This window comes from Canis lupus, chromosome 14, assembly GCF_048164855.1.
Source record: "Canis lupus baileyi chromosome 14, mCanLup2.hap1, whole genome shotgun sequence".
NCBI classification, from domain to species: Eukaryota; Metazoa; Chordata; class Mammalia; order Carnivora; family Canidae; genus Canis; species Canis lupus.
The window spans coordinates 54,207,975-54,234,780 of NC_132851.1; the positions used below are offsets into that span (position 1 = coordinate 54,207,975).

Consider the following 26,806-nt stretch of genomic DNA (forward strand, 5'->3'; position numbering starts at 1 on the left):
AATGACAGAATAATAAAGATCAAGAAGGAAATAATCTCTGTTACTAATTAGAACTTTAAAAAAAAAGATGTATTTACTTATTCATGAGAGACATTGAGAGAGAGAGGCAGAGACACAGGCAGAGGGAGAAGCAGGCTCCCTCTGGGAGCCGATGTGGGACTCGATCCCAGGACCTTGGGATCACACCCTGAACCGAAGGCAGATGCTCAACCACTGAGCCACCCAGACATCCCTGATTAGAATTCTTTGACCATGTTTTTTGGTACTATTCTTATAGAATTTTTTACCTCCTACACCCATTGGATTTCCAGTCTACTATACTGTATATGTTTGGTGTTTGATGAATAATGAATCCTATCAATATGTGTATTATCTCCAGACTCTTTCATTTAAACTGGACACAAGTTTTCAATCTTACTAGTTATATTCTGCTAATTTCAACCCACCTGTCCTGTTGTGATAATTTGTAACATTTTTCCCATTGACAGTAAGCAACAGAATTTAATAATTAAAAAAAATTAAATTCAGCCTATTCTTAATAGAAGTATAAGTTATTTTCAGTATATATAAACAATCGCACTTCTTCAGGATGAAAAGCAAATGTAGATGTATGTCTTTTATTCAGAAGAAACTATTAAATATTGAACAATAATACAACATGACCTTAGAGTATCATTTGCCATTATATGTTTGCTTTTCTAGTAAAAAGAAACACTACAATATAATGTAACCAATTCAACTTTGACCATATGGATATGGGTTTATTATGTACAAATATTTCAAGTATGTTACCTTAAAACATTTCTGATTATTATAGTTTAAATATACCATGGTATGTAACTTACATACCTCACATTTTCCCTTGTACAACTTAACAAATGCAAGATTATCCAATATTTGAAAATAGTTTCATTCAATAATATACAGACATTGTATATTTAGAAAAGTAAATTACTTAAACTTTGCTGAAATTGTTGTTTCTTATTTAATATCCATTTACTGGTAATTTATAACAATTTATCATTACAAGAATATGATCCTAAAAGCAATCAATCTAGAAATATATGATTTTCTTTTTTCTCCTCAATTCAGATTCTATATCTCTTCAGAAAGTATTCCAATCTTCCCATGAAAATGTAGGTAGAAATTGTTTTGTGCCATCCTATTGGTCTAGAGAACTTCAGTGCCTAATCTGATACTGAAGGACAAAGTCACTATAAAAGAGAAAAGCAATTAAAATAATATAAGAGTTGAAAAATTGCTTCAGACGCTTGTTGATTTAAGTCAATATAATTTTACTGTAGGGTTTGGAATTTGATTAGAGGGGACATAATTCTTATTTAATTATAAAGGCCTTGGCAGAAAAGAGAAAGGAACTCAAAAACTGATAGCAGTAAGAGGTTGAACTCTCAAACTCAACTAAAGACAGTAGTATATTATGAGGAAAGAAAAGTAAACTGTAACAAAAAGTTCAAGCAGACAGTGAAAAATGAGATAAGAGACAGTTAGAAAACTTACACTGGACACAAAAACCTTCAACTATATGAATATAAAATTTTAAACTATTAATTTTACAATACTTATAGACCCATCTAAAAAATTACTTAAAATAGAAAAAAAATACCAAAAAATGATCAGAATACTATTAATTTTTTTCCCTTTCTATAACATTTATTGATCTTGGATAAAACTAATACCAATAGAGCTATTGAAGTATACACATAAGCTATTTGTACCTAATATAACTGGGTATCTTTCTGAATACCAATTTTGTAAATATATTTTTATTTATTTATTTATTTATTTATTTATTTATTTATTTATTTATATTTGTATTCATCTTGTTCCAGAAATGACTGGAGAGGGAGTTAATATCATTTATATGTTATGCTCTTCTTTAAATGAAGTATTACAATATTTCATTAGCCTTCTGGTAGATCAGCACATCATTATAGAAGCTACCAGTCTTAAATCCATAAATACCAAGATTCTACTGGATTTGGTTCAAAACGTGCTCTTAATGCCTAACTTACATAGAGATTTTGGCTTACAGTTCATCTACCCTGAAACCTGACAATTCATAAATATGAGAACAAGCTAAAAACTGAGTTCACCAATAAATAAATTTGAAGGAGATAAAACCAGGGCAGTTTAGGAAAGCTATAATTCATTCAATCAAAGAACATTAATTCAGCATCTACTTTAGGTTTGGGGCACTAAGGCTATGATAACCAACATCTAGGGAGCGGCACCTGGATAACTCAGCATCTGACTCTCTGTTTCAGCTCAAGTCATGATCTCATGGGTGGTGAAATCAAGCCCTACATCTGGCTCCCTGCTAAATGGGGAGTCTGCTTGAAGATTCTCTCCCTCTGCCCCCCCTCAAATAAATAAATCTTGAATATTAAAAAAAAAAAAAACAAGGTTTAGGGAAAGATTCTGTAATATAAGTGGGGAATTAAAAATAATGAGGAATGGGCAGTCTGGGTGGCTCAGTGGTTTAGTGCCCTTTCAACCCAGGATGTAGTCCTGGAGTCCCAGGATCGAGTCCCACATCCAAGTCCCTGCATGGTGCTTGCTTCTCCCTCTGCCTGTGTCTCTCATAAATAAATAAATAATCTTAAAAAAATAATGAGGAAAAAATACCATGATAAAGAGGTATAGTCTTATGGGAGCCCATTGAAAAACTACCTAGCTTGCATTTAAGTTAAGTGGTCATCAAGCAAGAACTCCCAGAAGAAATTATATATAAACGAGACCTGAAGAGTCCAGTCATGGAAATGAGTAGGAACATCACCTCTGCACCAAAGGAAACATTATATGGAGAAATCTGGATGCTATAAAAGCATGTATATCAAAGAAATGAAAATATTTAGTGTGTGACAGTATGCTCACTTGGGGGCTACATGAGAGAGGAAAGTGGAGAAGTAATCTGGAGCCTTGTGCTAAGGAGTTTGGATCATCTGAGAGCAAAGATGTGTGAAACAGGGAAGTGACTTGATCAGATGGAAGATTTAGTAAGATTATTCTGGCTATGGTAACAAATTCATATGGTAGTTAATAAGGGTAAAATCCTTTTCTCTGAGAGTTAAATAAGTCAAAGATAAAATATGTCCCCAAATAATAAGATGCATAGAGTAGAAACATTGAATTGGGGATCTGAAAATATAGATTAAGTCCAAATTCTGCCATTTACTAATTGTGAGTTTAACCAAGTTGTTTTCTATTTCTTTAAATGTAAATCCATAAATGAAAAACATATACATTTTAATAACCTCATTCACAAAGTGGTTTTGAATAACAAGACCTTAAATGTACTTTGAAAATCTTTAACAAAATATTGAATATTTTTAGGAATATTATTATGAATAAAATATCCAAAATGCCTTTCAAAAAGGACAAGAGAAGTATGTTAAAACCCAAATGCTATAAATCTAAAGAGAAAAAGGAAAATATTTTTATACTTGTGAATAAAAGTTCTTTGAAATAAAGCTATATAAGTGAAAAGAATTTATAAATCATACAAGTTAGAAGCTATCTATTACATAGACTATAAATATTGGCAATTTTCATTTATTGATAATTTTATATAACATTGAGACAAGGGGGCCCTCAACTATAGTTTTAATGTAGCTATTATATCAAGCATTTGGTTATAAGGGCATGTATGTAACAAAATTAGGTTATAATGAGATTAGTACCATGGGCATGATTTAACCAGCATGACAATTTGATTCATTTTTCCTATTTTTAAAATTAATTTAATCTTATTCTATCACATGATTTTGTAGGTTCCTTTAAATATTTTAAGAATAAGCAGATGATAAATAAAACCATTGTTTTGCATTATCATTTATTGAATAACCAAATAGAAGGAATTATATATTTTAAGAAAGGTTTAAACAGTTGTGGCTTTTAAGAATATATGAGATAAAAAGTAAGAATAAAATGGCATTAAGTAATATTGAAAATTATGGAATAGGATAAATTAGAAGATGGATTGGAAAATACATTGAGTCCTATTTGGATAAATCGAGCTTGAAATGCTTGCATGATATGTATGAAATCTACAAGGAAATCTTTAACAGGCATTTAGAAAGAGGTCTTTGGTGAAGAGATGGGGAAAGGAGGGCATAGATTTTGGCATCAGCTACCTAAAGGTGATATTTGGATTAAATGAGTTTGCAAATGAAGGAAACCCTACTTTCAAAACTTGGGAAGAAAAAAAAGTAGAGTAAATATGTCAAGTTGCAAAGGAGTATCTGACAGATAAAAACACAAAGGAAATCCAGTGTCATAGAAAACAATGGCAACGAAAATTTGAGGAAGAATGAAGAAACTTAGTATGGAAAGTAGATAAAATGAAAAATTAAAAATGACCATAAAATTTCAACAAATGCTTTTCTAAAAGAGGAAATTTTAGAGGTTCATTCCAACAGAAAAGTAACAAATGTACCAAAAGGAGAATAAGTAATTTTGGAATGTGCAGAGCAAAAGTGTCATAAAAAGAAATCGTCTTTCATATCAAAACAGCAGAAAAATCCACAAGTTTAGTGACATTTTATAGAAAGTACTGAAAGGGGATGCCTAGGTGACTTAGTGGTTGAGCATCTGCCTTTGGCTCAGGGAGTGATCCCAGAGTCCCACATAAGGCCCTCTGCAAGGTTAGGGTTAGGAAAGCCTGCTTCTTCCTCTGCCTGTGTCTCTGCCTTTCTCTCTGTGTTCCTCATGAATAAATAAAATCTTAAAAAAAAAAAAAAGTATTGAAGGAAGACAAAGAAGATTCTAGAGAAGTTTGGCTAAAAGACTATTCCAAGAACAAGAAATAGCATGAGATAAGCGCTCATCCTGTGTAATTTTTTAAAGATTTTATTTATTTATACACGAGAAACCCATAGAGGCAGAGACATAGAGGAGAGGCAGGCTCCCTGCAGGGAGCTTGATGTGGGACTTGATCCCAGGACTCCGGGATCATGCCGTGAGCCAAAGACAGACGCTTAACCGCTGAGCCACATCCTATATTTTTGTATATCTCTGTGAATATATCTATAAAATCACAATCTTCCCCTAGTAAAAATAATAGCTAATTTTCTGAAAGATTATTGTCTTTTCTAAGCACTTCATGAATGTGAGAGTTATTATTGTAGGTCCTTTTCTGGAAGCATAACATGTTTTCTCATTTAGTCATCACAAAAGCTCTCTGGGGGATAGTACTAATGTCATCCTGATTTCATGGATGAAGAAACTGAGGCTCGAAGAGTTCAGTATGGTCCAACAATCAGCAGTGGAGGCATCCCAGAATCAGGGCTTGGACTATTAGTGGATAGTTCCGGGCTGCCTTCCTGATAGATTCCTTAAGGAGTTTACTGAGCTTTTTTTTTTTTTTTTTAAATCTTATCACAAAACTTTGGAATTAAGAAGCATTGATGGTTCTCTATTCTATCCTTGTTTTATAGACAAAGAAACCAAGACCTAGAGTGGCTTTAACTTACCCAGAGCAGCAAACACCTCACCTGGGAGCACAGGGCTGCTGCTCCTAATTTGGTTTTCTTTAACTACTATTTGAACGTCTCATAATTTTTGAACTTTGAATCTTACTTGAAGATTCCACTGTTAAAGAGAAGGTAAGAAAACCTTTTATGTCTAATAACACTGCAATATGTATGTAGTATGTAATATGTATGTAGCTTATAACTATCCTAAATATTTCATTTACCATTTGCATTTTGCTGCTGCCTACATTTGTTTTTTCCCCAGTGTGTCTAGATTTTGTGTGTATGCTTTATCTATATCAACACCAGCATGGAGAACCTTAGATCTTCAATTTTTGAGAAGACAGAGTCATACAGAGTAATCGAACTTTGAGTTATTATCTCATTTAGTTCCAAGTTTATAGAAAGAGTACATTAATATGGTTTTTAAACATTTAAAACAAATGACCTAGATTCAACACTGTGTTCTAATTCTGGCTATTAATGGTGAAACTTTAGGCAATTCACTTACATTTTCATTTCATTGACTTTCATAGGAAGAATGATAAAATAATACTTAAAATAATTAAATATCATTATACTAATATTTTCTATATATTTTTTAGGCTTTGCTGTAGGAAAATAAGCAAATGGATATGAATACTAAAGTTTTGTGGAACAGAAAACACATTTCAATTTAAAGTGTCAGAATGGGAGAATCGAAGAGTGACAGGCAGCAAATAGGAGGTCTATTTATTTATATATTTATTTTGAGTTTCTAATTTTTATTTAAATTCCAGTTAACATGTAGTGTAATATTAGTCTCAGGTGTAGAATTTAGTGATTCATCAGTTACATACAACACCAAGTGCTCATCACAATTTCCCTCCTTAGTAAGATGAGAGGCATTTAAATACGGTGCTTTCTGTTAAAAAAAAAAAAAACATGTAAGTTATAAGTTAACAATCTTGTCTTAATGTTAAAGGCAAAGAAGATCATAGACTCTTAGCAATCAAAGGGTCTCAGAGATTAGTTTGTCAGCTTCTCTATTTTATAATTCTAGGAACTTTGAGAAATAAGGCCACCAGCCACGGTGTCACAAAATTAGAACTAAAAGTCTAGTTTTCTGATTTTTGATATATATGCATGCATGTATATATATTTCTTCGAGTGTATCCTATTGTCTCAGAGAGACAACACATTTAGTCTCGGTATCTAAAAGATAAATGACTGGTGACTATCCCATTTGGTCATCAACTCAGATGATTGACATGTTCAAAACTTCCCCAGGCAATACACTAGCAATGTCAGATAAGAGACACATCCACAGTACACATTAAATTGCTGAGGACTGTGGATTCCCTTAATAATGCAACATACAGTAATGTGAATGCTTGGTCAAAGTTCCAGTAACCTGAAACACTGAAGTCCATCCTGTGATTAACCAGCATCTACCTTCCAAGTGCCCTCAGCAGCTTAAGAAACATCAGTTGACACTTTGCCAGAGTTGATAGCATCCTCTCATCTGACAGAAAACAAAGAAAAATGTGTTTCCCAGATGTATTAATAGCAACATCTGGTTCTATCAATGGAGGAAAAAAAACATAATCCTCTGAAAAGCAAATGCGTAATATGTACTCCAAGGCCAGTACATATCTTGCATTTCAATATGACACAAGTTTCAGGTCTCTTATGATTTGGCTTTAGTCTCCCATCTAAAGGTTGCCAGCTGCAATAAGTGTTTAGAGGAGTCAACCTGGGACCACAGATAAGTCATTCTAGTATGAATGTTTGCTCTTGCTGAACATCAGGATCCTACAAGCCAATTCAAAATGAGAGATGTCATTTTGCTTAAAGAAATTCAATTATAGATTCAAATGCATCTGCTGTTCATCACTTTTAATCATTGTCATTGTCTGATAAGAGAATGAAAGAAGGAAAGCTCAGTGTGGTGCTGACAGATCTCAGTCTCCAAAAGCATTCAATTTGTCAACTCTTTTCAGAGGGGAAAAAAAAAATAGATCAAATGGCATCTTATGTGCCTTTTAATGACTTCGGCTTGCTGAGACATTTATATTACATAGTGCTAAAAATAAAAGAAATTTTACCTTTTTAATTTAAAAAAATGCTAAAGGAATGTACAAATCTTCAAAATGATCACCTGTGAATTTTAGGTTAAAGACCAACATAAGCATTGTAAATTTTATATATAATTAAGTAGTGACCGAAGAAATCTCTCAGAAGTGCAATGCCTGATTAGTAACCCATTTTTATCTTGAAGAGCTGGTGAAGAGATGAAAAAGAATAAGGTAAACATGTTAGGTTTTCTAAAAAAATTTCCCACAGATACCTTTCATCAGTTTTTAGATTTAAATTATTTTTCCTCCTAATATGTATTCACCTGGGTAGGGGAGGACTTAATATCTTCACATATCTTACTTTAATTATTTGCACAGGTTACTGTCTGCTTTACATCTATGTGGAATCATGTTTACAACAGAAATAAAAATTTTAATTGGGTAATAGAAAAAAAGTTAGTATATGTCTGATGTGGAGTATCTGAAACAATAGCAAATTATTCACCAAACTATAGGAGCATATGTTAAAACAAAATCACTGAACCAAAAATGTTATTTTACTCATCATTTTAATTATTCCACGTCATTAAGACCATGAAGTTTACCCAAAACCCTGATTATAATTTTGAGCTTAATCCCAACAAAAAGAAATACGAAAATCCCAGAAGAATATTTGCCACATTAGTAAACAAAGCATCAGTTTCAACAATGTATATGCCAGGTCATTCATGTACACATACTAAAGGCTCACACAATAACAAGAGGGTAGTGGCTGTGAAAAATAGGTTTTAAAAATATATATATTTTTTTCTAATAGCTTTTGCAGATTCTGCAAAACCTGATCTGTAAACCTATCTGCAAAATAGAGTGCTGCATAATCCCAACAGAATATTAAATTGTAGTTAAGATCACAATTCTGGAAAAGAAATTACAAGTAAGATCAAAATCACTAAATGACTTGCTTGAAGCAGTGGTGATCAGTTTTAGAATAGAAAGCAGTTTGAGCTTCACATGTCAATGTGAAATCTAGGAAAAAAAAGATCTTATTGTAATATATTTTTACAATATTAATAGCTGCTGATTATTGAGTACATGTTATATTTCAGGTACTGTATTAGATCTTTCTCATTTATATGTGAGGGAATTAGAATAAAATATGTTCAATAACTTGGTTACTTATATAGCTAATAAGTACCATAAGAGGGATTTAAATAATTGTCTGGAATCTAAATCTCTACTATACTTGTCCTCATTAGAGATCATATTGGAGTATTATACATAAAGCAGTTTTTTTTTTTTTTTAGGTATTTCACAGAGCATTGTTTTGCCTTACCTTGTTGGCAAATAAAACAAGATTTTATTCTTTCATTCACAATGTTGTCCCTGGACTGAGTATTTGGTGCAATGGTAAAGCCAAAACCCATGAAAATTGTCCATGTGGACTTTTTTTCTGTTTCATTGGATTTTTTTTTTTTTTTTAGTAAAATGGATTCCAACTAAATAGTTGAATGCACAATTATAAATGGTGTAAGTGGTATGAAGGAAATAGCATGTTAATTGAGGGGGAATAGTAGGAGAAATTTGATTCAGATTGAGAACCCAGGGAAAGTTGCTCTGAGGAAGTGACATTTAACCAAACACCCATTGGCAGAGCAGAAAAAGAGCCAAAGGAGGACTGAAGAAAGGAGTCTAGACAGAGAAAACAATGTCTGCGATGTCCCTGAATTTGAAAAAAAGTGGGCTAGAACACAAAACAAAAAAAGAAGGGGACCTTAGTTCACCTTGATGGAGGAGCGTTTATCAGGTGATGAGACTCAAATAATTGGAACAGAAGACCGTTGTTATGACTATGAGTGAGAGGCTTATTTGTATCAACCTCTATGAGAAAGGTATTGGACGAAAGGGCAGAAAATACAGAGTGAAAGACCATACACGTGATTGTTTAATATTTAAACCATTTTGACAAACTAGGACCATCCAGCTATTTTTACTTAGTATTCACACAATTTTACAATGAGGCAGTTAAAAATTCAAGCACCATTAGAAAACTAAGTACACGCTTGCCTTAGATAGTGCCATCTATGTCAAACATACGCTACCAAATTTTGTGTGTGTGTGTGTAAATTGATTTTCAATGTGTCAAAGCACCTTGGTTTGAAATACTTTTAATGAGGAGCATAATTACAATGTTTTTGCTTAAATATGTTGACTTTTGCAGCATGTGTCATATGCACATGAAATTAGTCAAAAATTATTTAAAATATCACAAAGCCCATTCATAACCAATTCTAATAAAACAAGTGCAGTTTTAGTACTTATCACACCATTAATTATACATAGATTCAGATACACAAAACAAATAGAGAAAATACATATTAGTACTTAAAGTTATTACAATATATTTAAAATTTATTGGCTGAAAGAATAAGCACTTTGCTGTTTGCTTTAGGTAGTATGTTTTGTTGTTTGATGTACACCAATCTACACATTCAATGCAATCCCTATCAAAATCAGCATTTTTCACAGAGCTAGAACAAACAATCCTGAAATTTGTATGAAATCACAAAAGACCTCGAATAGCCAAAGAAATCTTGTAAAAGAAAAGCAAAGCTGGAGGCATCACTTCAAACTATTTAACAAAGCTATTGTGATCAAGACTATATGAGATGGTATGGTACTGATTACAAAAACAGACACATAGATCAATGGAACAGAATAGAGAACACAGACACTGATCCACGCTATATGGTCATCTAATCTCCAACAAAGCAGGAAAGAATATCTAATGGAAAAAACTCTCTTCAACAAATGATGTTGGAAAAACTGGACAGCAACATGCAGAAGAATGAAACTGGATCACTTTCTTATACACATAAAGAAATTCAAGATGGGTGGAAAACGAAAACCTGAGACAGGAAACCATCAAAATCCTAGAGGACAACACAGACAGTAACCATCTGACATCAGCTATAGCAACTTCTTTCAAGATATGTCTCCTGAGGCCAGAGAAACAGAAGCAAATATAAACTAATTGAAACTTCATCAAGATAAAAAGCTTCTGCACAGGAAAGGAAACAATCAACAAAACTAAAAGGCAGTCTATGGAATAAGAGATGTTTGCAAAAAAATTTAAAAAAAATAAAAAAAGAGATGTTTGCGAGTGACGTATCTGATAAAGGATTAGTTTCCAAAATATATAAAGAACTTATAAAACTCAATACCCAAAAAAAAAATAATCCACAAGAGTGGGCACAAGCCATGAAGAGACATTTTTTTCAAAGAAGACATACAGATGGCTAACAGAAACATGAAAATGTGCTTAACATCACTTATCATCAGGGAAATACAAATGAAAACTATAGTGAGCTATCACATCACACCTGTCAGAATGGCTAAAATTAATAGTACAGGAAACAACAGTTGTTGGCAAAAATGTGGAGAAAGGGGAGCCCTCTTAAACTGTTGGTGGGAATGCAAACTGGTGCAGCCACTCTGGAAACAGTCTGGAGGTTCTTCAAGAAGTTAAAAATAGAACTACCCTATAACCCAGCAATTGTACTACTAGGTACTTACCCAAAGGATACAAAAATACTGATTGGAAGGGATAATATGCACTGCAATATTCATAGCAGCATTATTATCAATGACTGAATTATGGAAAGAACACAAATGTCCTTGGGTTGATAGATGGATAAAGAAAGATGTGGTATATGTATACAATGGAATATTACTTGGCCATAAAAAAGAATGAAATTTTGCCATTTGCAGTGACATGGATAGAGGTAGAGAGTATTATACTATGAGAAATAGTCAGAAAAGACAAATACCATGTGATTTATCTCATGTGGAATTTAAGAAATATAACAGATGAACATAGAGGGGAAAAGAGGCAAACCATAAAACAGACTCTTAGCTATGGGAAACACAGGGTTGCTGGAGGGGAGGTGGACAGGGGTTAAATGGCTGATGGCTATTAAGGAGGGCACTTGTGATGACCACAGGGTACTTTATGTAAGTGATGAATCACTAAATTCTACACTTGAAACTAATATGACACTGTAACTGGGATTTAAGTAAAAAGTTAAAAAAAAAAAAAAAACAACAAAGCACAAAACTGTGCTCAGTAACCAAGATTTCCTATTTAGTAGAAATGTCACAAAAAGCTGTTCAGAGGATAATGTATGATTCTAGCAGAGGAAATAAGGTAAATGCAAAATTGAACAAAAATAATTAGCATCTTAATTGCTGGACAGAGATTTAGGGACCAAGACCTTTATGTCTATACAAATTCAGAAAGCTATATCTTGAGGCAGCTATCATCTATCTGAAAAAGATCTATTTTAGCATAGATCAATTACATAGGGATGTCCATAAAGCCCATACAAGTGTCATTGTGAAGACTACATATATCTCCATTTTAAATCATTACGAGCATTCTGATACTTAGCAATCATTCCTAGGATATTTTGAAATAATGTTTCATTTTTTTCAAATGCTAAAAAAAATCTAAGTGGGTATAAATTTCTTATATTTATTCATTATAATCCCTTACAAAATAACATATATTTTTCAGATCTGTATTTGTAACGGGAATCGCAATTTGTCATAACATGACTTTCTTAGTTTTACGGCCTTTAGCGTTCTCACTTATAACACATTCATAGCCTGATTCTCCTTGAGCCCTCATGAATCTTGATTTTACAGCATAAGCACAAATGCAATAGAACACGGTTCTCATTTAAATTATGTGAAATTGATATTGTGCTGCTTTCAAATGCCATAAGAAAGAATATATCCGGTCATGGCAAGGGTGTCAGAGGCAATGGAGACTGAAGCCCGTAAGAGAAAATGCTCTCTACTTTACCTTCTCAGGAACTTCAGTATCCTTTCCAATGAGCATTCTGATACTGTTTGGGTACTTCTAACACTGGATTTTATTACAAGTCATAATGCAGCCTTCTTAATAGAAGTTCACATAATCCACTGAAAGTACAGATGTTTTTAAATTGTCTACTCTTGCTAGAGAGCAAAAGTTTATTTGGAAGGGTCATAAAGCTTCCTTCTTCTGGTTCTCAGGATACCCAATTGCTTCCAACTTATTCTCCAATGACGTTAATATATCATATCTATCATTTCACAAGATAGAGAATCCGACTGTGTAAATAAGAACTTTCAGGAGATTAACAATGTGTATAGTTAAATCGGGGCAGCGGGGAATGCCTGTCAGGATCATCTCTTAAAGTTGTTCACAATATTGCAAAAGAACTGGAATCTACATTGCTGTTTCTCTTTTACCAGAAAATGAGATAGGAATGTTTCACACACACACACACACACACACACACAAGGAATGTTTTCACTTAGAAGGACAAGTTTTGGTATTTGTAAGATTAAGGCTGAAACTGTACTCTGAAGTATCTAGCGATTTCTTCTTCGAGACTATCCAAATTATATTTAGTTGCTAAAATATTACTCCTATCATTTTACTGATGTTTAACCATAGCTGGGTATGTTTTCATTCCTCTTATAAGTAATCCATCCAAAACTTCTTTTAATGTGATGGGAATTTAGGAATCACTGGAATCCAACCAAAGTTTATCATCAGAATTAAAACATGACCAAAAATATGATCGATTATACGGTTATACAAAAAATACACTATGTCATGTCTATATTTGTCAAGTGCAAAACAATGCTCTGAAAAATCAGATACCTTGTTTTTACCAATACCGTCTCTAGTGAGGGAGAGTGAATTATAAGGATTTGAATTTTAAGCAGATGAGTGTCTGAATCCTAGTTATGGTACTCATTACCTATGTGCCAACAACCAAGTTATTGAATCTATTTCATTCCAAATACCTCATCTATAAAATGAGAGTAAGAGATAATCAATAAAAAGGACTAACACAGCACCTGATAAGTGAAGTAGATCTATCAGGTTCATCTAAGTCTCCCTGTGTAAGCTTAGTACCTGCCTATCTGGCAGACATGAGTATGACTTTTCAAGCATAGAATGTTCTCCAACACAATATGGATAGTTCATCGGGCTTTCCCATGGCCTGGAAGAAATGTCTCTCAAAAACTGGTAGTTCTCAAACTGTGTATGAGGACCACCTAAGGAATTTTTTCAAACTTCCCATGCTGGTTAGGGTATACTTATTTTTGTAAAAACTGAATGTGCTTTACTACCCCTGAATTTCTATCAGGGTGAGAATAAGGTAGACTTGTTATCTCCCCAGGTAAATCTGAAGACTGACTCACTCCTACACTAGCACCATTTAAGACCACCTGCTCACAGTGGTCTATATCTCTTTACCTGGATGCTATGTTAAAACACAACTGACAGATTCTGATTATGAATTTGTTTCCTTGTGACCTGGATAATATAAAAGGTTACGGGTTGGAAGAACATGAGTTTTCTGGGTAAAGTTCTATCTTTCACAGCTAAGCAATGAATAAGAATTTGCTTTGTAATCTGTATCTAGTATAGTTAGTTCCCCAAGGCCCCTGAGTGGCTCTGTCATTTAAGCCCCACATTGGGCTTCATGCTCAGTGAGGAGCCTGCTTCTCCCTCCCCCCCCCCCCCGCTTGTGCTCTCCCTCTCAAATACATGATGAAAATCTTTAAAAATAATAATAATAAATCAGTCTCCTCAGACCAGATTCAAATCAAGTGTCAAGCCTAGAAACATTGAGGACCAGACCCTGGCTAGTAATGATTCCACAAGTGTTACCACACATTACCTTGCTTTGCCAAGTTGAGTTTTCAATCTGTCTTCCTGAGCTTTCTACTATTTCTGCATTTAATGAAGAGTGGATATAGTTATAGGGAGGTACCAAATCATTTGCATAATATTTTGATTTTCCAGTAAAAACAAAACAACTGAGTTTTATATTTCACCCAACATAAGCATTTAGGATAGTTAATATATTTTCTGAGGGGTGTGTGTACTTATCTAGTTGAATTAAACAGATTTTTAGATCTCAGACATGCTGTTTGATGGGTGGCTTTGGAAGTCTATTTATTTGGAGTTTATTCTACTTTTAACTTCAGTATTGACAGAGTCTTAACACAAATATGAATCTTCTCGGGTCCATATCTTTAATCTAATTCTAAAGTTATTTCTGCTTTTAAAATGATAAGGCCAGTTAACACCCATTTAAAGAGATGGTCCATTGTCAAATTTATCCAAGATTACATTAATTCATTTAACCAGAGCATTAGAATTGTTTATATTTCACATATAATTTGCTCATATTAAATTTATATATACTATTTTGATTACAGTAATATAGCAAATACATTTTAAGCTATAATATTGCATAGTAAAATACTCCATATCTAGAATTTGGACAAAAATATATATTATCATAAATAAGATTGTGCATAATTGGTTGGGTATAGGGTAGAGTGGCATAGATAGAAAAACTCTCCTATGCTTGTTAATTTTTTTCTAAATGTGTTAATTTTTTTCTAAATGTGTTTGGAACCACCAGTTAAGGAGAATAATTTCATTTCTTGGTGTGTGTGTGTGTGTGTGTGTTTTTAATTTCTGATAATTCCTTTTTATTTTAGTTAACCCCTTACACACTAAAGATTCTAGCCCCTTCCCTTATACTGGACACAGTATAAGGCATAGGAAAAATATCTAGCTCTCCTCTCATTCTATAATTCTGAGTTGAGAGCCACAGTTAGATCTGTTATTTTTCTTTCATACCCCTTGTCAGCAGAGAGCTCAACATTAGAAGGGAAATAGATGAAAATGGTACTGAGTGTGAAAGACTGGGATTCAAGGTCTGATTTTGCTTTTAATGCCACTTGAGTAAGTTTGGATATGTGATTTTATCTCTCCATGCTTCCATTTTTTCATTTGAATGAATAGAAAAAATAACATGGAATAAATAATAGTTACTAAGTACTTATTATATGCTAGTGAAATGCTAAACAATTAACATATGCATTTTTTATTTAATTCATTCTAAGAAATACAGAGGATGGGTAATATCTGATTTTAAAGAAGGGAAAGCTGAAAATCAATGATATTGATGAGCTTTTCAGATACCATAGAACTCAAAAACTGCAGTGCTGATTTTAACCAGGTCTGCTTCTTCCCTAAATGTATACAGTTCTGTTACTAATATCTACCTCAGAAATGTAATAGTGGTTGTATTTTTCTATAAAATATAAAGTTATAAACAGTGGTAGCTATTATTGGAGCTTATAGACTCTGACCTGGTTAGTCTCTCAAGGCTGATGCTTGTGAATTGAACAATTATCAGCACCCAAGTTTACGGTATAAAAATAAGATGAAAATTCTCTTTCCAGAACACAGCGCCTTTGGAAGATTCGAATTTTGGTAATAAGGAGACTGTAAACTGTGAAAGTCATTTAGACTAGGTAAGAGGATGCTATGATCAGTTATGTAGTTTAAAACATATGAAACTAACAGATCATGTACATGTGTTTGCTGTGCCTTATCAAAGTATTAAGAGAACAGTTGCATGAACTGTATCTCCAGTATATATGTATGTATATGTGTATATTTTAAAACAAATTACAAATTAGATATTGTCTGAGTTATGGAATTTGTGTGATGTAGGTATTTCTGTACATTTGTTATATATATTTGTTATATTTATTTGTTAATTATATATTTTAGATAATTTACCTATGTCAGAGAAAAAGTTTGGAATTATCCACTCCAAGACATTATTCTTTTGGATATTGGTATTTTAGGCCATTTTTGTTTCTATCATTGAAATTTTCTCCATTTTCTTTGCATTCTGATTCTAATAGAATTACTTCATTAAATAGCAAAGTACTCTCTTATTAATAAAAAGCTCTAGCAGGGGTCCCTAGATGGCTCAGTGGTTTGGCGCCTGCCTGCAACCCAGGGCGTGATCCTGGAGACCCTGGATCGATTCCCACGTCGGGCTCCCTGCATGGAGCCTGCTTCTCCCTCTGCCTGTGCCTCTGCCTCTCTCTCTCTCTCTCTGTGTCTCTCATGAATAAATAAATAAAATATTTTTTAAAAATTAAAACTAAAGAGCTGTATTAGCTAAGTGTGCAGAATTTTTTATACTTAACATAAACAAGGAAACAGCAATCAATGACAATGAGCCTTTTAATCTAACATTAAAAGTAATTTATAGCCTCTTAAAAGACAAGAATGTACATTTCTTTGTTCACTTGTTATTTTGTTTTTATATTGGTCCTATGCTGAACTTCTGCAAATATAGGATTATATGTTTTACTTGTGAAGAGCGGTAAAGAGGTTGTTTAGTTAGTTAATAACAGCGTTAGTTCAGTTAAATTCAAGGTGGCCTTTAGAAAATATTTTCTAAAAGGGTGTGTTTTGTTAGCACATGATATATCAGAATATCAAAATCAGACTTAGAAGGCAGAAAAATAACCTCCCTGTGCGTCTAAGTAATAATTCTTACATTTGATATTGTGTGTGTATAAGATTAGCATATCCAGAAAACACTCTAAAATGTCTTTTATAATAAATAAATAAATAAATAAATAAATAAATAAATAAATAAATAAAATGTATTTTATAGTGTTCACTGAAAAATGAGTTTTAGTACTACAGGGAATTTCTCTAACTAATGTCTCCAATGGAATTTTGGTAAGAAATCTTTTTTGTACAAAATTATTTTCATGTTAAATTTAACAAATAGCATTCTGTAAATGGTTTGAAATAGATTTTTTGTGTGTGTTCTTTAATTTTACTTGCTTTTATGCTTTTCTTGCATATGGTGAAATTATTTCTCTCACACCAAATTATTTAACTGAAATTAACTATAAACACCGGGAGATAGGACTCAGCATTATTTTTTTTTTCAATTAAAAAGAGGGGCTTGAGGATGCTATTTACATTCTTAGTCACCCTGTGCACTCAATTAATTATTTCAGATATACCACTTGGAGCCTGCCTAAATCCTCATGACTGTGATAGTTTAAAACAAATGTATTAAATAAAATTCACAACATCCAGTATATGTGCTAATTATTATGTTTGATATTCAGATAGGGAGAGATAAACAAGATACTTGGGATTAATTTACTATAAAAGGAGGGAAGTTTCCTTAGGGAATCCAACATATGAGGTCATGTGACCTCAAGAAGGGAATTTAGTTTAAAATCATTAAAAGTTGGAAGTGCTCCCACATATTTTTAAAGTAAAGCAAATACATTTTTCTTGAAGGCTTTCACCTTCTGTGGAATACCTAGAGCTAAAGCTTGAGGATAATAAGATTATAGTGGCAAAAGCAAAGCAACAAAAACAACAGTATATCATGAATGAGGGAAGAAAAAAGCCAAGGCTGAGATGCACAGAGATTTCAGATATTGAAATTATAAAACACATTGTTAAAATAGGTTTAAAACAACAAAAAGAAATTCGAATTATGAGCAAAGGTCTAGGAATTAAAAATCGGCAGGGATATATGAGTAAAACAAATATATATATAAATATTCAAAAAATTATAATATACTTTATAAAAATGTAATTATTTTTAGCAATGGACTAGGAGAAGGTATAGGAAATTTGTACCCTAAAAAATTGAGGTAAAGAAATTATCCAAAAAGCAACAGAGAGGGACACCTGGGTGGCTCAGTGGTTGAGCATCTGCCATTGGCTCAGGTCATGATACCGGGGTGCTGGGATCAAGTCCCACATTGGGCTCCATACAGAGAGCCTGCTTCTCCCTCTGCCTATGTCTCTACCTCTCTAGATTTGTCTCTCATGAGTAAATAAATAAAATATTTTTTTAAAAAAGTAACAGAGAAACAGTTTTAAAAATATGAAAACATTGAGTAGAGACCTTAAGAAAAAAGAATATCTAAAGTACATCCAACTTAAGCTTCTGAAAGAGATGAGGAAACAAAACAAATACAATATTCAATAAGCAAATGAATGAGGATTTTTCGTGATTTATTAAATATAACATTCTACAGATTTGAGAAGGCTGCTGAATCCTCAAAAAAATAGAAAGAGAAAATATACACCCAGACACAACAAATTAAAATATAAAACATATAAGACACAAGGAAAATCCTGAAAGCAGTCAGAAAAAGACAATTAACTTCAGTGACATTGATATTAGGGTGACTCCTGAACTTTCCATCAGAAATAATGGAAGCCAGAATATAGCTGATGCATAAACAATGCAGGGGTTAGGGATGCTGATCCACGTATAAGTTTTGACTTCACCAAAACTTAGCTACTAATAGCCTAATACTGACTGAAAGATTCACCAATGACATAAACTGTTCTTTAACACATATTTTGTATGTAATATATTTTATATACTGTATTTTTATAATAAGCCAGAGAAAAGAAAATATTAAGATCATGAGGAATATAAAACATATTTACAGTAGTGTGCTGTATTCATTTTAAAAATTAGGTATAAGTGGACCCATGTAGTTCAAACTTGTATTGTTCAAGGGTCAACTGTCTAGTGGAATAACATCAATGCACTAAGAGAAAATTGACAGTCTTAAATATTACATGAAGCCAAAATACTTTTTAAAAGTTATGATAAAAGGATGTTTTAAACAAAGTAAACATTTTAAAACTAGCAAAAACTGAGAAAAGAAGAGTCTAAAGGATATACATAAAAGTATAAAGGAAATTACCTTAAACAGTCTGAAATGCATTAAGTAATATTTGGTAAAGAAATTGAGAGATGTGAGGATTAATCCAAGCTCCTAGTTTTGTTTTTGTTTTGTTTGTTTTTACAAATACTATTGCCATTTGGTTGGACTTGAAACAATCAAAGTGTGGGAACTGGTTTTGAGACCTGTTGAGTTTTGAGTACCTTTGAATGACCCATGTGCATGCCAAGTACACAGCTGTATCCGTATATCAAAAACTCATCAAAGGCACTGATGCCTGGGCTGGAGATAAAATATGTGGTTAGTGTACATATAACTAGTTATTGGAATAATAGTCATGTATGAGATTACTCCAGAAGATGCAAAATGAAAAAGAAATAGTCTATGAATTGACATTGAGGAACTCCAACATTTAATAAAGAATCTTCCCTGTGAGGTAAAAAAAAAAAAAAAAAAAAAAAAGTAATTTAGTTCTTTAATTTTTACTTCAGTGAAATTCAGGTCATATTAATATATTTCTTTACCTAAAAGTTAATTCCAGTTTCTTTCCTTCAACAGGATTTGGAGCCAAACAATGCTCTAGAGTCCACACAGCTCCTTAAATTAGACACAAATATGAAGTATTACATTATTGGAAATCATTAGTCAAATCAATGAGCCTTAATTGTATTAATAAAATACATTAAAGAACTGATCCCTGGCTCATTTATCACTTCTCCAAGGAAAATTGCCAAGTCTACATTTCAGGATCTTATCAAAAGTTACTGATAAGCATTGGCACCTCTGGAATTCCCAACTTGGCATTCTAGGGAGGGAAAAGAAGTTCTTTGTCAGTTTAAGAGCATTTTGTAGGCCTCACCACCCAAGCTTAATGGGTGTGAGCTACAAGATGATCTACCTAGAAAGTCTACAACAGGATATCTGATTTGTAGACTATGCAGATGTAATTTTTTTTTTCTTTATAAGAATTGGCATGCTCTTGTTATATTTTGCATCTTTCAAGTACATGCCATCAGCTTCTTATTACCCTCCCTCATCTATTACACTTATCTTTCATTACTGGCTGTGCAGAATTTCTATTCCAGACTGCCTAATGTGATTGTTTTGCTATTGAGACATTTTGAATATTTTGTTCATGAACTTTGTGTAAATCTTTCTCCAGACTGGAATCAACACTACTACTATTTCAAACATCTAAACTTTAAAATATTTATTTAAATATCTCTGGTTAGTGCACTCATTTTAACAATTACTAGACTTTGGGACATATAGTTATCTCAATGAACTCAATTTCTCTTTCAGAGCTAAAGTACTTAATTTCTTCTTCAAGTATTTGGCAAATTTTATGTTCTACACTTTAACATATTTGCACTGTATTTCCCATTTATGTATGTATTTCAATTACTATTAATAGTCTTCTTGATAGGACCTAATGCGCTGCTATTCACAAATCAGGAAACAGCAAACCATCAATTATTAACTCTTCTGGTCAATTGGTGTATTTTGTTTTTGTTACCAATCAATTCACTTTTGGCAGCCATCAGATATCTAAAATTTGATAGCAATAGATAGATAGATTGATTGATTTCCTAACTGTCATATGGGGAAAAGCTACATTTACACAATCTATATATTTCATCTGTGATACTGCCAAACAGGCACACTAAATATTTGCTATCCTGAAGTCTTAAAATGTATAACAAGGTAGAAGCTAATTTGGTTGAAAACACTTCAGTATCTCACTTCAGAGTGATAGCCCTGAATACATGCAAACTGTTTTTAAGTATTTATTTCTTTATTTGAAAGACAGAGACAGAGATAGCAACAGAGAATGGGGAGGAGAGGGAGAAGCAGACTCCTGCTGAGCAGTGAGCCCACATGGGGCTCAATCCCAGGGCCTGGAATCGTGACCTGGAGCTGAAGGCAGACACTTAACCTACTAAGCTACCCAGCTGCCCCCATACAAACTATTAAGAAAGGTAAATAAATATAATAATATAAATAAAGGTATGTCTTCTTAACCTATCAATGACTATTTCCACTCCTTCTTTTGAATAATATATTATGTTGGAAAAACACATGTAAGTTGTGTTAAAACATAGTTTGGGATGACAGAAGATTGTCAGCACATTTATAGATGGCATTATTAGAGTAAGTGGATGGTTGGTGAAGATAAGCACTGCCCTAATGTTTAAAAAACTTTGAGAAGTTGTGCTACGTAACCTCCTCTTCATAAAGGCATCACTTTCAGGAGCAGGAGATGTTGCTGGCATTTCTAACACAGAGAAGGCAGATACTTTGACAAAATGCAAGGTCAGAGGAATTTATCCCAAACAAAAGAACAAGATAAGCCCACGTCCAGAGACCTAAGTGAAACAGATATCATGACATGACTGATGGGGAATTCAAAGCAACAGTCCAAACCAGGCTTGAGAAAGGAATAGAAAATATCAGTGAGACTTACAACAGAAATAAGAGTTAAAAAAGTATCAGAGATGAAGAATACAAGAAGTGATATTGGAAACAGGTAATGAACACAAGACTGGAAGAAGCAGAGGAATGAGTTAGTAACCCAAAGACACAATAATGGAAAATAATGAAGCTGAAAAAAGAGAAAAAGAAGAATTGGAATGAGAATAGACTTAGGCAACTCTGTGACTCCATCAAACATTGTAACATTTGTATTACAGGTGTTCCAAAAGAAAAGAGAGAAAAGGGAGCAGAAAATATATTTCAGAAATAACAGCAGAAAACTTCCCTAATCTGGGAAAATAAACATCCAGATCCAGGAGGGGGAATTATCTGGTTTTGGCTTTTCTAAGTTATCAGATTTGTTAGTATACAATTGTTTATAGTAATATGTTGTCGTACTAGGCATTTCTATGGTTATCTGTTATTGTTTTCCATTTTCCATTTTAGTTTTTGAGACTTGTCTCTTTTTTTTTTCTTAATGTATTAAAGAATTGCCAGTTTTGCTTTTTTTTTTTTTTTTTTTTTTGGAAAAACTGGTCATTATTTTCAATGTTATGTTTATTCTAGTCTCTATATTATTTCTGATTTTTCCTTGTTATTTACCTCCTCTACTAAATTTCAGCTAAGTTTCTTCTTTTTCTAGTTCCTTGTGCTGTAATGTTATTTGCACTTAAAAAAAATACATTTATAGCTTAAATTTCACTCTAGCACCAGCTTTTTGCTGTATCCTATAGCTTATTTTCTTTTCTTTTTCTTTTGAGACATATTTTGATCTGCCATTTTATTTCTTATTTGGCCCATTGCTTGTGCAGTAGTGTGTTGTTTAATATTTACATATCACATATTTAATATTTAAAATTTAAAAATAAAAGAAATTGTGCCAACTCCAGGCAATTATATTCAGTATTCATAGGCTCACTATGATTAGGTGCTATTTTTATTTACACAGTGTCATGGCATTTAATAGATGTCATAATATTATTACACATTAGCAACATTGATAAGGGAATTTACAATTAATAGCTTTAAAAAGTTATTAACAGCTAAATTTAAAATATCACTAATTACAACTCTCTGGTGGTATTGAAGTGAGGCATGGTCATCTGGAAAGTACTTTATGTTGCTCTAAAGAAAGATATTATACATTTCTAAATATCCCATATTTAGAAATCCCATGTCCTGAGTGGCTCAGTCAGTTAAACATCTGACTTGATTGGGCTCAGCTCATGATTTCAGGGTGGAGAGATCAAGCCCTGCATGGGCCCCACACTCAGCATGGAATCTGCTTAAGATTCTCTCCCTCTGCCCTCCCCTCCCGCCCCCGCTCACGTGTGTGCACTCTCTCTCATTCTAAATAACTATATAGATAAAAATAAAATAAAAATCCCATATCAAAGACATTGAAGGTGTTGTTTCCTAAAAAGGTAAAAACAACAAGCTGATAGAGTACAAACAAAATAAAACTGTAAAATAAATTAACCATGTCCACTAATTATTAAATTTGAATAACTTGGTATTAAATGGGTACTTCCTTTAACTCATGTTCAAAACTCTTCAGGAACACAATATATAAATATTCTCAACACAGATACAATGAAGTGTACAAATGTATACTACCAGTATAGAGCAGAGAGACTTTGTGGTAGGCTAATAATTCTTTGCAACTAATTAAGAGAGAAAATAGGGAAATGTAATATCACTAGGGCTAATAGCTGCTGCTATCGCCTATTTTCATATTTAATTTTCTTTGCTCCTGAATGGCAATGAGCTTTTGACATTGTACTAAAAATAGATTTTCCTTTTGACAGGAATAATCTTCCCCCCTCCCAAAATAGAATGCTATTTAAAAAGAAGAAATAGTTCCTGAATTTTGGGTTGTATTTGTGTGTTAAGAGGGACTAATCTAGGCCTACTCTTGTTTCTTTCATATTTTGCCTTTTCTGTTTATTTTTTTAATTAGTTTTATGTTTGAGAATGCATTCCTGCATGTATATGCATTAGTAAGAAGAAGGACAGGCTCTGACTGGCAGAAAAGCATCTTTTATTCTCTACCTCATTGTCCTTCTTCTCACCAGTGAAAACTATTATTTCCTATGGATCTCTCAACCATTTTCTATAAAATATTTGTAGTATTCATTCTGTGCTTCAAGTAACTGAGTGTGTAGAAACTTAATCACTGCCCAGTAAGATCACTGCGTTAACATTTAAGGCTTCTGATGTTAAATGCATGTTTTAAAGCTGTTATCGCAGGCATCTTGATCTGTATCTTAATTCATTCCATGTTGCCTCAATGATTTGATTTTTCTTGAGAAATAATGTCTGGAAGTTTTTTTTAGAATGCTTGCAAATGATTTACTTCTTTCTCTTTTATCTATTAAATGTATATTGCATTCTGAAGGCTACCTAACAACATGACTGATACAGTAATTAATTTTCATGATGAACTCATTTTATGCAAGAAAAAAGAAGCTACATAGTAATATATTTAAACATTATATGAAATAAGGGGAGAGAACTCAGGCTAAAAGAAGAATTTAAGGTTCTTACTCTATTGAAATTTTGGGATTTATATTAGCAAATTGCAAAATGCCAATTAAAAACCTAAAATCTGGGATCCCTGGGTGGCGTAGCGGTTTGGTGCCTGCCTTTGGCCCAGGGCGCGATCCTGGAGACCCGGGATTGAATCCCACGTCGAGCTCCCGGTGCATGGAGCCTGCTTCTCCCTCTGCCTGTGTCTCTGCCTATCTCTCTCTCTCTCTCTCTCTCTCTCTCTCTGTGTGTGTGACTATCATAAATAAATAAAAATTAAAAAAAAAAACCTAAAATCTTACACCTAAAGATCTAGCAGAGTGTTATAAACACACTAGATGTTTAATAATTGTTTTACTAATGATTGTGCCTATGTATTCTTCCAAATGTTTTTAATATTAAAAGATGTTTTCTGTACCACCTGCGAAATTGTCTTATTTCCAGTATACTGTAGATAAAAAAGGATAATTCTTTAGTGTTGGTACCCTGAATTTATCTTCAGAAAGCCTTTCCATACAGAGGAAAATCTTTATTGATTTTGTGATTTAAGCAAAGGCCAATGTACTCAATACAATTTCCCACTGGCTTTGTTGAATTGTATAATATATTATGTCTTTTTACATTGTTACTACATATTACTTTTCCTAGAGGAATACATCAGCTTCTAGACTTTCAATTACTTTCTATTATCTATAAAATACCTCTACAAGACTTTTTTTATTCCTTTTAAGAAAAACTACTAAAGGAAACCTCAATAATTTTCCTCCAACTTTCTCAAACTTCTTATTGGCCCACTTTGCCTCCGTGGGTTGCCTCCTTATGTTCCCAATCTCAAGAGTTCATAATTTTTTAAATCTATCCTACATTTTTCATTTTAGTCAAATAGCAAATTCCACTGATATCAACATAAGTCTATTTATAGGAGCAAACGCCCTTGAAAGGAGAATATCATTCAATGTGTTTGAAAGTTCCATGCAATAATTTATCAGAATCTTCTTTTTACTATTTTATTTTTTTTAAAGATTTATTTATTTATTTATTTTAATTTTATTTTTTTAATGATAGACATAGAGAAAGAGAGAGAGAGAGAGACACAGACACAGGAGAAGGGAGAAGCAGGCTCCATGCCGGGAGCCCGATGCGGGACTGGATCCCAGGCCCCAGGATCTCGCCCTGGGCCAAAGGCAGGCGCCAAACCACCGAGCCACCCAGGGATCCCCCTTTTACTATTTTAAATAACTTTATTAAAAATCAGGAAATAAGAGTATTTTATTGATATTTTTCCTAAATGAACTCAAGAATATTTCAAAAAGTGCATGCAGGAGATGTCTATATCATTTTAGTAATAAGTACATGAGTCTTAGCTCTTAGCATTTTAAGAGCACATTAGAAGAGAATAAGAATAAAACTTGTAGAAACTGATGAATTTTTAAAAATGATAATTGGTAATAGTCTTTTCCATTGGATAGAAACTTTCAAAAAAAGTCTGCAAAAGCGGTAAGACAATATTTTTTTGTTTTTTTGACATATAATCGACATACATCACTTTTTAAGTTTATGGTATACAGTATAATGACTTAACATATATATTGTGAAAGGATCACACAATAAGTTTAGTTAACATTCATCATCTTACATAGATACCAAGAAAAGATCAAGGAAAAATGTGTTTTTTTCCTTGCGACAATAATTGTTTAGATTTAGTCTCATAACAACTTTCAAATATACCACAAAGCTGTGTTAGCTATAGTCATCATGTTGTAGATAACATCCCTAGTACTTATTTGATGTATAACTGGAAGTTTGTACCATTTGACCATCTTCATCCCATTAACCCACCCATCCCCACCTCCAATAAACATGAATCTGATTCATTTTCTATGAGTTTTTGTTTTTTGTTTTTACATTGCACATATAAGTGAGATCACTCAATGTTTGTCTCTCTCTCTCTGACATATTTAACTTAGGATAATGCTCTCAAAAGCCCATCTGTGTTGTTGAAATGGCAGGTTTTTATTTTTTCCTTTTTTTAATGCTGGGAATATTGCTGGGTATGTGTGTGTACATGTGTACCAATTTTTCTTTATCCATTTATCTATTTTTAGACATATAGATTGTTTCCATGTCTTGGCTACTATAAATAATGCTATATGAACATGGAGGTGCAAGTATCTTCTTGACATAGTATTTTTGTTTCCTTTAGATATATCCTCAAAAGTAATATTTCTGGTCATAGAGTAGTTCTATTTTTAATTTTTTTGAGGAACCTTCATACTTTTTTTCCATCCTGGCTGCAGCCATTTACATTCCCACCAGTGTGTACAGGGTTCCTTGTTCTTCACATCCTTGCCAACATTTCTTATCTCTTGTCCTTTTGAATATAGCCATTCTGACAGGCATGAGATGATATCTCATGGTTTTAATTTGCATTTCCCTAATGATTAATGACATTGAGCACCTTTTCTATCGGCCATTTATATAGCTTGTTGGAAAACTGTCTATTCAGATTCTTTGCCCATATTTTCATTGAATTATTTGGGTTTTTCATTTGTTTGCTAGTGAGTTCTAGGAGTTCTTCATATGTTTCAGATATTAGTCCCTTATCGGATATATGGTTTCTAATTATTTTTT

At 32.9% G+C, this 26,806-nt stretch overlaps 1 long non-coding RNA gene across 8 annotated transcripts in view; it reads left to right on the forward strand.

Annotated features, from left to right (window-relative positions):
* The first annotated feature begins 5,461 nt into the window (after window positions 1-5,461).
* Window positions 5,462-26,806, forward strand: part of LOC140604132 (uncharacterized) — a 237,973-nt gene continuing 216,628 nt past the window's right edge. For all 8 annotated transcript variants that reach the window (XR_012007159.1, XR_012007154.1, XR_012007158.1 and 5 more), the window contains exons 1-2: window positions 5,462-5,624; window positions 15,875-15,946. This is a non-coding gene — a long non-coding RNA (uncharacterized lncRNA). The remainder of the gene's footprint in view (window positions 5,625-15,874; window positions 15,947-26,806) is intronic.